This window comes from Pogoniulus pusillus, chromosome 29 (genome assembly GCF_015220805.1).
Source record: "Pogoniulus pusillus isolate bPogPus1 chromosome 29, bPogPus1.pri, whole genome shotgun sequence".
Classification (NCBI taxonomy): Eukaryota; Metazoa; Chordata; class Aves; order Piciformes; family Lybiidae; genus Pogoniulus; species Pogoniulus pusillus.
This window is the reverse complement of record NC_087292.1, coordinates 15474751-15488119: the sequence shown is the minus strand read 5'-3', so window position 1 is coordinate 15488119 and position 13369 is coordinate 15474751. Positions and strand designations below refer to the sequence as shown.

Genomic DNA, 13369 nt, shown 5'->3' with positions numbered 1-13369 from the left:
TGGGGGAGCTGATTGCTGTGAGCTTCTGGCTCTCCCAGGCTGCCTGATGTGTGCTCCTGTGTCAGCTCCCTCCGAGGGGCAAAACCAGGGTGATGTTCTCATTGCTGCCCATCATTTGCTCTTCAGTCTATGGTAAATGTGATGAAATTTGGCTAACAGGTCCAAATGTTGGGCAGAGAGCCCGAGGCAGTCAGACAGCATGACCCCAGCAGCCTCATTGCCTTAGGGACAAGAACAGCTTATAAGGATCTCCTCAATGCATATCTGAAGGGAGGTCAAGAGGATGGGGCTGGGATCTTGGTGGTGCTCAGTGACAGGACAAGAGGCAATGGACACAGTATAGAATCCAGAAGGTTCCATCAGAACTGGATGGGTAAAGCTCTTTGCTGTGAGGGTGCTGCAGCCCTGGAGCAGGCTGCCCAGAGAGGTTGTGGAGTTTTCTTGTCTGGAGGCTTTTAAAGCCTGCCTGGATATGTTCTTGTGCAACCTGATCTAGGCAAGACTGCTTTAGTAGAAGGCTTGGACTAGGTCCTCAGAGGTCCCCTCCAGTCCCCACTATGCTGTGATTCTGTGATATCTGGAGAGGTTCATTCATGCACCCAAGTGATGCTGGAGCTGGTTCATGGCTGAGAACAGCAGCAAGGGCCAGGCTCAGGAGCCAGCTGGGTAGAGTGTGAACTGCTGCTCTGCAGAGAGCAGGGACCCCTCTGCCACTGATGGAGGGTTAGAGGGATACCTATGGATAAGGCAATGCCACCTCTGCCACTAGCCAGGTGAGCCAAAAAATACATGCTGGCTCTCAGCCCTCAACCCTGACTGCACCAAACCCTCCAAAGCTGCCTACTCTGAAACACTCTGCTAGAGATCCCTTGGAACTGAGCTTGCCTTTATTTCTGCCAGCAGGATCACAGCTCCCCCCTCCTCTCTGGGGTGTTTAACTCACTGGGGAGCCTCTCCCTCTGCAAAAGGCTCCTCACAGAATTGTCAGGGCTGGAAGGGACCTCAGGGATCATCTAGTTCCAACCTCCCTGCCATGGGATCAGGTTGATGGGGGAGCTGTCACATGCTCCCCTGGTTTTCCATCCACACCTGGCCACCCACTTGCTGCACAGAGGAAGCAGGAGATAATCAAGTGATTAATTGCCTGTTGGCAGTGGGCATTAATTTACCAGGTGCAAGGTGAGGCTGTGCCCTGGCATGTTGGATGCTGAGCAGATGGGGCTGCCCTGCTCCCAGCAGGAGCAGTGTCACGAGCTGGCTGTTCTCTGCTGCAAGCAAAGGAGACCCTGGTGTGGGAGGAGGATCACTCCATCACTCCTAGAGAGCAGCATGGCAAATGTGGCTAGAGCTCAGGGAAGCTGTAGAGGGGAGGTTGGAAAAGGACTTTGAATTCAGAGTTGTGGCTCCTGAAAGGCACAAAACAGTTATTCTAGAATCATGGAATGTACTGGGTTGGAGGGGACCTTAAGGACCAGCTCTTTATCACCTTAGTGAGGCTAAGCAGGGCTTGACTGACAGCTACTGTGAAGCTCTTTCCTCTCTGCAGCAGAACTGGCTGTTTCAGCAGTTTTTTAGGGCTAAAGAGCACAGCTTGCTCCAGCCTGAGCTCTCTGAAGAGCTGTCCTTGGCTTGTACCCCTTCACCCCCACCAGCTCCTCTGGACCTGCCTGTCTGTGTGGCCAAGGGCTTCTACCCCAGCAGGAACAGCCCCACAGAGATGAGAAGCATTGGGGCCACACTCTGCCACTGAGGAGTAGGCTGTCCTCTTGATGTGGGGAAGGGCTGCAAAGCTCCAAAACTGGCCTTTTACTTCTGGTTGTTGGACCTAGTTCTGTGGCTTTGTGCTTGCCAACCTTGAGTGCCCCTCAGGCATTGCAGGGTTCAGACCTGGCTGAGCTGGTCCCTCTCCTGTGGCAGGGCAGCCCCCTTGGCTTTTCACAGAAGGTCAGGGGATGGAGGGGACCTCCAAAGCTCAGCCAGTCCAGCCCCCCTGACAGAGCAGGAGCACCCAGGGCAGGTCACACAGGAATGCATCCAGGCAAGTCTTGAGTATCTCCAGAGAGGGAGACTCCACAACCCCCCTGGGCAGCCTGCTCCAGGGCTCTGGCACCCTCACAGGCTAAAAAATTCTCCTCATGTCTACTTGAAACTTCCTCTGCCTCAGCTTCCACCATTGCCCCTTGGCCTGGCACTGGGCATCACCCAGCAGAGCCTGGCTCCAGCCTCCTACCACTCACCTGCACACACTGATAACCATTGCTGAGGTCACTTCTCAGCTCCTCCTGTCCCAGCTCCCAGCCCCAGCTCCCTCAGGCTCTCCTAACAGAGCTGTTCCATTCCCTTCAGCAGCTTTGTAGCTCTGTGCTTGACTCTCTCAAGCAGTTCTATGTCCCTCTTGAACTGGGGAGCCCAGAACTGGACACAGTACTCCAGATGTGGCCTCAGCAGGGCAGAGCAGAGGGGCAGGAGAACCTCTCTCTACCTCCTAACCACAGCCCTTCTAATCCACCCCTGACTGGCACTGCTCCTCCAAATGCACATTGCTGGCTAATGCCCAACCTCCTATCAGTCAGGACCCCCAGATCCTTTTCCCCTTCACTACTTTTTTTGGGGTTATTCCTGATTGGCTGTGTTGTGGAGAAGAGTTGGAGGGATGGAACATGGTCCTGCTGGCTGCAGCACCCTCATCATTCTTCTGGGGACTTTTGTTGTTGTTTTTTTACCCAGCTTGTAGGGTTGGGGTGGGGGGAGGAGGTTGTCATCTTCTGGGGACTAAAATCAAAAGGCTGTGAATCAGCTCTCCTGCTTCTTGGCTCTGAGCTCCTTCCTAATCACTAGCTGGGACAAGAGAAGTAAAATTAAACAGATGGTGAAATTACCAACTCTGAGACATATTACATGGGTGGTTTGCAAATACTTATTTCTTTTTCCCCAAGACTCAGTTTAATTAAACTGATGAGCAAATGAAATCAGCAATGCTTCTGGGTGATGCTTGTGGTTTACCCTTTGGTGTTAGTGCTGTAAAACTCATTCTTACCTTCTAATTATTGAGGCATGAAGCTGAGGGTGGAGGCCAGGCTGGATGAGGCTCTGGGCAGGCTGATCTAGGGTAGGGTGTCCCTGGGCATGGCAGGTGGGGTTGGAACTGGCTGCTCCTTGTGGTCCCTTCCAACCTTGACTGATTCTATGATTCTAGGATGGACCCTGGGAGGTGGCTGGGGCATCTGTGGGCCTTCAGCACTTGTCCTGTGGTGATAAGACAAGGAGCAATGGCTTGAAATTAGAGCAGGGGAGATTCAGATTGGAGAGTCACAGAATCACAGAGTTTCCAGACTGGAAAAGCCTTTCAAGCTCCTCAAGTCCAATCATTAGTTTCACACTGACAAGTCCTTGACTAAACCAAATCCCCCAGCACACCACCTCATCACTATGATTCAGACCTTCAAGCTCCTCAAGTCCAATCATTAGTTTCACACTGACAAGCCCTTGACTAAACCAAATCCCTCAGCCCATCTCATCACTGTGATTTGCTGTGGTTGGAGAGAACCACCAGGATCAGGTTAGGAAGAAGTTCTTCACTGTGAGGGTGGTGAGCCACTGGAATGGGTTGCCCAGAGAAGTTATGATTGCCTTATCCCTGGAAGTGCTTAAGACCAGGCTGGATGACTCTTGAAGCAACCTGGTCTAGGAGGAGGTGTCCCCTTCCCATGGCAGGGGGATTGGAACAAGATGATCGTGAAGGCTGCTTCCAGCCCAAAGCATTCTACGAACTCTTGGCTGCTCTTTGCTGTTATCCAGGGGGGAGCCCTGGGGTCCTGCTTTTACAGAGACACCAAGTGTGGGCAAAGTGAGCTCGATTGAAATGGTTTTCAGCTGCTTTTTTCCAAGTCACCACAAGGCTTTTGAGCCATTCCGTTGCCTGCCGTGGGTCTGGAGTGGTTCATGTGACTACCCAGAGCTGCCAAGCCTCTGCGTCCCTGCGGAGGCTCTCAGCGAGGATGGGAGGTGCTGCAGTTCTCGGGGCTGTGAAACTAGTGCAAAGCCAGAGATGTGGAAGCACAGCTAAAGATGCTGAGAGAGAGAGCTTGTCCTTCATGGGCAGGAGTCTTGGGGCTCTGCTTGAGGCACAGCTTCTGGGACAGACCTTTGCAAACCCAGCTGCTATTCCTGTCTGCGGCAGCGCCCAGCCCCGCGCGTTTTGAGCCCATCTCCCTAGCTGCAATTAGACCAGAGCCTATTTCTGTGTCCCCCATTCCCTCGAGGAATGTTTAGATGAGATGCAGCTTTACATTTTACAGGGACATCTTGCTTTTAACCCACTTTTAGAGCTCAGTTAAGTCAGGTCGAGTGACTTGTCCAGGTCAGACTGATTTGGGTCGGAAGGGAGCATCGAAGGTCATCCGGTCCAAGCCCCCCGAGCTCAGCAGGGACATCTGCAGCTAGAGCAGGTTGCTCAGAGCCCCAAACAACCTGACCTGCAGTGGCTCCAGGGATGGGGCAGCTCACACCTCTCTGGGCAACCTGGGCCAGTGATTCACCACCCTCAGTGTCAAACATTTCTTCCTTCTCTCCAGTCTAAATCTCCCTCTTTGAGTTCAAACCATCCTCCCTTCTTCTGTCCCGATAGGCCCTGCTCAGGAGTCACAGAATCACAGAATCAGGCAGGTTGGAAGAGAGCTCCAAGCTCAGCCAGCACAACCTAGCACCCAGCCCTGCCCAACCAACCAGACCATGGCACTAAGTGCCCCAGCCAGGCTTGGCTTCAACACCTCCAGCCACAGCCACTCCACCACCTCCCTGGGCAGCCCATTCCAATGCCAATCACTCTCTCTGACAACAACTTCCTAACAACATCCAGCCTAGACCTGCCCTGGCACAGCTTCAGGATGTGTCCCCTTGTTCTATTGCTGCTTACCTGGCAGAGGAGCCCAACCCCACCTGGCTACAGCCTCCCTGCAGGCAGCTGCAGGCAGCAATGAGCTCTGCCCTGAGCCTCCTCTGCTGCAGGCTGCACACCCCCAGCTCCCTCAGCCTCTCCTCACAGGGCTGTGCTCCAGGCCCCTCCCCAGCCTTGCTGCCCTTCTCCAAACACCTTCCAGCACCTCAACATCTCTCTGCAATGGAGGAGCCCAGAACTGGACACAGCACTCAAGATGTGGCCTGAGCAGTGCTGAGCACAGGGGCACAAGAACCTCCCTTGTCCTGCTGCCCACACTGCTCCTGAGCCAGCCCAGGATGCCATTGGCTCTCCTGCCCACCTGGGCAAACTTCTTCTCTCTGCCAGCACCCCCAGGTCCCTCTCTGCCTGGCTGCTCTCAGCCAATCTGTCCCCACCCTCCAGTGCTGCTTTGGGTTGTTGTGGCCAAAGTGTAGAACCCTGCACTTGGCCTTGTTCAATCTCATCTCATTGGCCTCTGCCCACCCATCCAATCTCTCCCCAGCATTCACATTGGCCCATTTAAGTACTGGAAGGCCACCAGAATGTCTCACTGGGGCTTTCCTTTCTCCAAACTGAGTTAGACACAGCCAGAGGATGATCTTTTCTTTTATTCCTGTGTGCTCCAACCATGCAGCAAAGCTTCTTAAATCCAGTTCTTTTGCTTGAGGTGGTGCAGAGCTGCAGGGCTTTGCCCTTAGGAAGCAGAAAGGAGTTGATTTTAGACACAGATAAAGGTCTGATTAAGAAGGTTTGTCTCCAGTACTCAGTAGAAAGGAATTCTCAAGGGCAGGGAGGAAGCAGAGACTCACTTGGGGGAATACCCCGAGGGAGGGATGAAACAGAGGCAGCAGCTCAGATTTCAATCTGAATAATCTGAGTATTGCATGAGACAGCAACTTTGCCTCCCATTAAAATCCATACACATGCTCTGAGTAAATGCCTGTGCAGGCATTTTCCAAACTGCTTCAGTGCCCAATCCTTTATCCTCTTCATTTACCTCCCAGTGCACCATAACTGCACCGTGGTCTTTTGGAGTCTCTCCCATGAACCCTTCCTGCAGTTGCCCAAAGCTATTTCTTCCCCCACCACGTATTTAAGGACTCTCTCCCATGAAGCCTTCCAGCAGCAGCCCAAAGCCATTTCTTGCCCCACCAAGTTTTTAAGGATTCTCTCTTATGGACCATTCCAGAGCAGGGCCAGGAGGATGCTCAGAGGCTGCAGCAGTTCTGCTGTGAGCACAGACTGAAAGAGTTGGGGCTGTGCAGGCTGGAGCAGAGGAGGCTCCCAGGTGACCTTCTTGTGGCCTTCCAGGATCTGAAGAGGGCTACAAAAAAGCTGGGGAGGGACTTTTGAGGCTGTCAGGGAATGACAGGAGTGGGGGGAATGGAGCAAAGCTGGAAGTGGGGAGAGTCAGGCTGGAGGTGAGGAGGAAGTTGTTGAGCAGGAGAGTGGTGAGAGGCTGGAAGAGGTTGCTCAGGGAGGTGGTTGAGGCCCCATGGCTGGAGGTGTTTAAGGCCAGGCTGGATGGGGCTCTGGCCAGCCTGCTCTAGGGTAGGGTGTCCCTGGGCATGGCAGGGGGGATGGAAGTGGCTGATCCTTGTGGTTCCTTCCAACCCTGACTGATTCTATGATGCCTGCAGCTGCCTGAAGCTATTTCTCCCCCACCAAGTTTTTAAGAGAAAACCTCAAGCCAGCAGTGCTGGAGCACAGCAAAGAGGCAGAGAGAGGCTCTTGCAGGTGCATGGGCTTGAGGAATGCTTTGGGTTTTCCTCCAGACATCTGGCTCCTCCGAGCCTCTGAGCTCAGGGCAAGGACCAGCACTTCCCAGTGATTCATGGTGGAGGAGGGCACAGAGAGAACATAGAATCATAGAATCAAGCAGGTTGGAAGATAACTCCAAGCTCAGCCAGCCCAACCTAGCACCCAGCCCTGGCCAAACAACCAGACCATGGCACTAAGTGCCCCAGCCAGGCTTGGCTTCAACACCTCCAGCCACAGCCACTCCACCACCTCCCTGGGCAGCCCATTCCAATGCCAGTCACTCTCTCTGACAACAACTTCCTAACAACATCCAGCCTGAACCTCCCCTGGCACAACTTGAGGCTGTGTCCCCTTGCTCTGTTGCTGGCTACCTGGCAGCAGAGCCCAACCCCACCTGGCTACAGCCTCCCTGCAGGCAGCTGCAGGCAGCAATGAGGTCTCCATGGCTTATAAACTCTGCAATGAATCTCCATTGAAGGCCTCTCTGGGACAACATTAGGAGCTCCTGTGCCTTCTCAGTCATCATCCATAGAGGTGTTTAAAAGGAGACTGGATGAGACACTTAGTGCCATGGGTTAGTTAATTAGAAGGTGTTAGGCAACAGGTTGAAGTCAATGATCTCAAAGGTCTTTTCCATCCTGGTTGATTCTGTCCTCTGTGCTCTAGAGCCAGCCTCTGTGCTGCTCTTAAACAGTGCTTTTGACTCACATGAGTGCCTGGGAGCTTCCAGGCTCCTCTGAGGAGCAACACCTTGGGTGAGAGGACAGAGCACAGCTAAAGCTGCAGGGACTGAGACACCAGCAGGAGCTATTTTTGGGCAGGAGAGCATTTATTAAGGCTCAGGACCGAAAGGCAGGACTCCCTCACTTCTATTTTCAGCTCTGCTAGCGACAGAAGTCGCCTTGGGAGCTGATTTTTGGCTGAGGGATGTGGAAACCTGGACTTGAGGCATTTAGTCTCATCTTCAGCTTGGCAAATGAATAGCAGGGTTCCAAACCCCAGCAGGATAGTTTTACATCAATAAAGATGCTAGGTGCTGCTGGCTGAGGGTAGGGGCAATGTAATCTGGTCCACCCCACCCTGGAAAAGTCGTGGCAGTGTCACAGGTTTGCTGCTGATTCATTGGAGACTGAAACAGAGCTGTAAGTGCTTCCATTTGGATGATGAAATGGAGTTGTAAATGCTCCCATTTGGATGAGGAGGTTCTCAGAGTGTTCAAAGGTGTCTGCCAGCCTCTGTGTCCCTTTGGTGGGGATGGTAGAATGGTTTAGGTTGGAAGGGACCTCAAAGCTCAGCCAGTTCCAACCCCCTGCCATAGGCAGGGACATCTCCCACTAGAACAGGTCGCTCAAGGCTTCATCCAACCTGGCCTTGAGCACCTCCAGGGGGGTTGTGGAGCACAGAAGCACAGAATGGGATCTTTGATCACCCAGCCCTGCCCAACCAACCAGACCATGGCACTAAGTGCCCCAGCCAGGCTTGGCTGCAACACCTCCAGCCACAGCCACTCCACTACCTCCCTGGGCAGCCCATTCCAATGCCAATCACTCTCTCTGACAACAACTTCCTAACAACATCCAGCCTAGACCTGCCCTGGCACAGCTTGAGGCTGTGTCCCCTTGTTCTGTTGCTGGCTGCCTGGCAGCAGAGCCCAACCCCACCTGGGTCCAGTCTCCCTGCAGCAGTGTTTAGGTTTTCCAGCTGCCTTTTAGAGACCTAAGGAGATGACTTGCTGGGATTACAGCTGGAGTGTCCATGGGCATGTCAGGTTCATTTCAGCACACAGTCAATGCCTTAGCTACATCTTTAAAGTCATTTTTAAGTGTTTTATAATGTTGGAAGTTGTTTTCCTATTGTGCAGCTCTCAAAAGCCTCTGGTTAAATACTCCTTAATTTCCAGTTTGGCTCTAATTAAATCATTAGTTCCCTTTCCCAACTCCAGGGAAAGGCAAGGAAAACTGGCACAGTGGCTTGTTAGAAGCTGGAGTCTGCTGCTCAGTGTTGGGAGGGTCTCCTTTTTGGCCTTAAGATGACCTGAAAAGCTTGGTGCTGGTTCCAAGCTTGTACTGAGAGGAAAAAAAATGAAATGAATATTACTTTTTTTGTATTCCAAGTCACTTTAAGGACTTCCCCACTCCCCCACCCCCCACCCCCAAGAGGGAATTGAGTCATTTCAGTGGCTGTGAAATTGGGATATGCAGATTTTGTGCTGGGATTTATCAGTGGTAATAAGCAGCTTGCAGGGGGGTGTTCTAAGTTAACATAACCTCAGGATGTAAAGCCAGAGTTTGGATTTATTGGTATTAGCAACCATCAGATTTGCACAGCTGAGTCTTGGCTAAGCTTGAAGGTCCTAAGCAACAGGCATGAGGGATGCTGGAGCAGGAGGAGGTGCTGGGTACCTGTAGGAATGGCTGTTGGGTGAGATGATGTAGTCACATGGAATGGTTTAGGTTAGAAGGGACCTCAAAGATCATCTAGTTCCAACCCCTGCCATAGGCAGGGCATGAGGTGTCCTTCTCTAGTAGCTCCAAGGGGCTGAAGCCAGCTTCATTCCATGGAGGAGACAGGTCCCAAACCACAACTCTGCCCTTTGCATCCCAGCTTGGATTTGGGGGGTGGAATTCTGGTGCCAGCTCCACCCATGCATCTTGGAGGAGCCAGCTCCTGCCTGCTCAGCAGGAGGGTATTGTCTTTTCCAAAGCTCTAAGCAGAATTGGCATCTTTAATGTAAAAATCATTAAATGGGACATAATTAATGTTTCCTTGTTGCTCATTAACATTACCCAGAGTCAGGCTGCAGAGGTAATTTGCTGTGATTAGATATGTAGCTTTAAAAATTAGATTCATCCCAACCTCTCTGCTATTTATTGGCCTGTTCCCCTTCCTTGGCTATCAATTACTATCAGGAACCCTTCCCTGCACTGTCTGGGTGGATTAGGTGAAACTAAAGCAGAGTCAGCCTTAGAATCATAGAATCAGTCAGAGTTGGAAGGGACCATAAGGAGCAGCCAGTTCCAACCCCCCTGCCATGCCCAGGGACACTCTACCCTAGAGCAGGCTGCACACAGCCTCAGCCAGCCTGGCCTCAAACACCTCCAGCCATGGAGCCTCAACCACCTCCCTGGGCAACCCCTTCCAGGCTCTCACCACTCTCCTGCTCAACAACTTCCTCCTCACCTCCAGCCTGACTCTCCCCACCTCCAGTTTTGCTCCATTGCCCCCAGTCCTGGCATTCCCTGAGAGCCTAAGAAGTCTCTCCCCAACTTTTCTGTGGCTTGCTGTTCCCCACTGCCTTCCCTCTGTGGGAGCTCAGGATATAGCCCTTCTCCACCATTGGACACACCTCCAAGCTTTCTTCTTCCACTTTAGTACCCATCAAGGGTCTGCAGCTCCTTCAAAGTCTCCCAAGACCAGCAACAGAACAAGAGGACACAGCCTCAAGCTGTGCCAGGGCAGGTTCAGGCTGGATGTTAGGAAGAAGCTCTTTCCAGGAAGAGTGATTGGCATTGGAATGGGCTGCTGGGGAGGTGCTGGAGTCCCCATCCCTTGGGTGTTTAAAAGGAGGTTGGATGAGGCACTTAGTGCCATGGGTTAGTTAAGTAGAAGGGTTAGGTGCTAGCTTGGACTCAGTGATCCTGGAGATCTTCTCCAAGCTGGTTAATTCTGTGCTGTCCCACTGCTCCAGCAGCAACTGGAGCTGCCTCAGGTCTCCCCATCAAACAAGAGCTTTCACAATTCACTGTTGGGATTCAAAGGGATAAATCAATTCCTTCTCCCCTTTTTCCTGCCCAGTCAGTATCCATTATGCACAGGAATCCTCTTTCTTGTAGCACCTGTCCCTACCCAGGGCTCATCGTTGGAGCATGGCTTCATTCTGGATCCATCAGAGCTGGTCATCTTAGCAAACATGGTGTGCAAATCTGTCTTGATATTGGCCCTTTGCTTTCAGCACCAGCTCAGGTGCTTTACTGTGATGTTTTGTCACCAAAATGCAGCCTTCAGTCTATTTCTTTCAGCAGAAAATGCAGGATTCCTCTCCCCCCTTTCAGTCCTTTTAATTTGCTTCTTTCACTTCCCTCTTCTCTTTCTCCTTTCATTGATTATTCATTTGTTTCTCACTCTGTTAGAGATGTTTGCAGCAAAATCTGGGCCACTCAAGGAGCAAAGCTGCCTGCCCCAGTTACAGCTCCTTCCTTCCAGCTCTTGGAGCCTGGCTAGGGCAATTTGGGTGTAGGGAGTGGATGGGGCCCATATGGCTGTGGGAAGCTTGTTCATAGCAAGGGGATAAACAAAGAGCAGCTGGAGGAGAAAGAATGAAACCCAGGGAAGACATTAAGGGACATCATGAGTGGGATTGCAGAGGACCTTGCCACAGAATCACAGAAGTAACCAGGTTGGAAAAGATCTCTAAGAGCATCGAGTCCAACCTTTCACCTAACCCTTCTCAGTAACTAACCCATGGCACTGAGTGCCTCATCCAGCCTCCTCTTAAACACCTCCAGGGATGGGGACTCCACCACCTCCCTGGGCAGCCCATTCCAGTGCCAATCACTCTTGCTGCAAAGAACTTCTTCTTAATATCCAGCCTGAACCTTCCCTGGCTCAGACTGAGGCTGTGTCCTCTTGTTCTGGGTGCATGGCAGAAGAGCACAACCCCACCTGCCTGCAACCTCCCTTCAGGTAGTTGTAGACAGCAATGAGCTCTGCCCTGAGCCTCCTCTTTAAGCTGAGCAGTCCCTGCTGTCTTCATCTAGTTTCAAGTCTCTGGTGTGGGAAGAGGAAATTAAGGAGGAACTTCTTTAAAGTGAGGAAGGGGAGACACTGGCACAGGTTGCCCAAGGAGGTTGTGGATGCCCCCTCCCTGGAGGCATTCAAGGCCAGGTTGGATGGGCCCTTGAGCAGTCTAGTTTTAATGGAAGGTGTCCCTGCCCATGGGAGGGGTTTGGAACTGGATGATCCTGAAGGTCCCTCGCAACCCAACCCATTCAGTTATTCTATGATTTGCAGTGGGAGATCAGATCAGACAATTCTCCCTTTGCTCTGCTCTCCTGAGACCCCCACCTGGAGTCCTGTGTGCAGTTCTGGAGCCCCCAACACAAGCAGGACATGGAACTATTGGAGCCAGTCCAGAGGAGGCCACCAAGATGCTCAGAAGGCTGCAGCAGCTCTGCTATGAGGGCAGGCTGAGAGAGTTTGGGCTCTGCAGTCTGGAGAGGAGAAGGCTTGGAGGAGATCTTGAAGTGGCCTTCCAGGATCTGAAGGGTGCTAAAGGAAGGCTGGGGAGGGACTATTGACAAGGTCATGGAATGACAGGAGGAGGAGGAATGGGTTTAAAGTGGCAGAGGGGAGATTGAAGGTGGATGTTAGGCAGAAGTTGTTTGCAGTGAGGGTGGTGAGACACTGGCACAGGTTGCCCAGGGGGGTTGTGGAGCACAGAAGCACCCAATGTGATCTTTGATCACATTGGGTGCTTCTGTGCTCCACAACCCCCCTGGAGGTGTTCAGGGCCAGGCTGGATGAAGCCTTGAGCAACCTGTTCTAGTGGAAGATGTCACTGCCTATGATGGGGGGTTGGAAGGGGCTGAGCTTTGAGGTCCCTTCCAACCTAAACCATTCTATGATTCTGAATCCCTGTTGTGCTGAGAAAGCTCAGCCTGCAGTGATAAGGCTCAGAAAGTCCCTCACCTCCAGCAGACAAGGACATTTCAGCCTGTGGTTGGAATCAGTGCTGCAAAGCCCCCTGAGTTCCCTGCTTACTGTGACATGAAAGGTCACTGCAAAGCCACGAGCGGGACCTGGTGATGTGAAACTCCTTTTCCTTATGGAAGAGAGAAAGGATCAGCCCCAGCCAGCTGAACCATTCCTTATCAATATTCAAAGCAGAGTTTGCAGGAATGTGAGACAAAGCCAGACAGATGAATTATTTAATCCTCTTGAAGCATGCAGCTCTTAGGCTCTCCTGCACTGCCCTACTTTGCTGCAGCAGTGAATCGATGCTGAGTAAATTAATTTCCCTCCTTTTGTTGGAGCAAGCAGTGGGCATTGTGGGCTGCTAGAAACCTTCTCCATCCAAGAGCAGATGCCAGGACATTTCAGTAGCTGAGTGTCAGAAGAGAGGCAAGCTCCTGTCACTCATTTGGTGCCTTTGGATTGGCTCTGGTACATCCAGCATCCGGGAGAAGCGCAGAGCGAGCAGTTCTGATGGGGACAGGCTGTGAACGACAGGGTGATGTGACACCTCTGAGGTGCTCTGGGGACGTGGGTGCAGATGGCAATGAGAGCTCTGCTCTGTTCTAGAAGAGGGGTTTGACTCTCCACTTTGTAGTAAAAGGAGCTGTTGTCAGAGCTGGGTCTTCCCAGCAGGGGACCTACAACACAAAGGTTGGAAAGGAGCTCAAGGATCAGCCAGTTCCAAGCCCCTGCCATAGGCAGGGACACATCCCACTAGAACAGGTTGCTCAAGGCCTCATCCAGCCTGGCCCTGAACACCTCCATGGAGGCAGGGACACCTCCACACTAGAGCAGACTGGCCTTAAACACCTCCAGGGATGAGGCTTCCACCACCCCCCTGGGCAACCCATTCCAGGCTCTCTCCACCCTCATGCTGAACAACTTCTTCCTAACCTCCAGTCTGAATCTCCCCATTTCCAGCTTTGTTCCATCCCC

At 52.3% G+C, this 13369-nt stretch overlaps 1 protein-coding gene across 7 annotated transcripts in view; it reads left to right on the top strand.

Moving 5' to 3' along the window:
- Positions 1–13369, top strand: part of KCNQ2 (potassium voltage-gated channel subfamily Q member 2) — a 92370-nt gene that overhangs the window by 22023 nt on the left and 56978 nt on the right. The window lies entirely within an intron of this gene.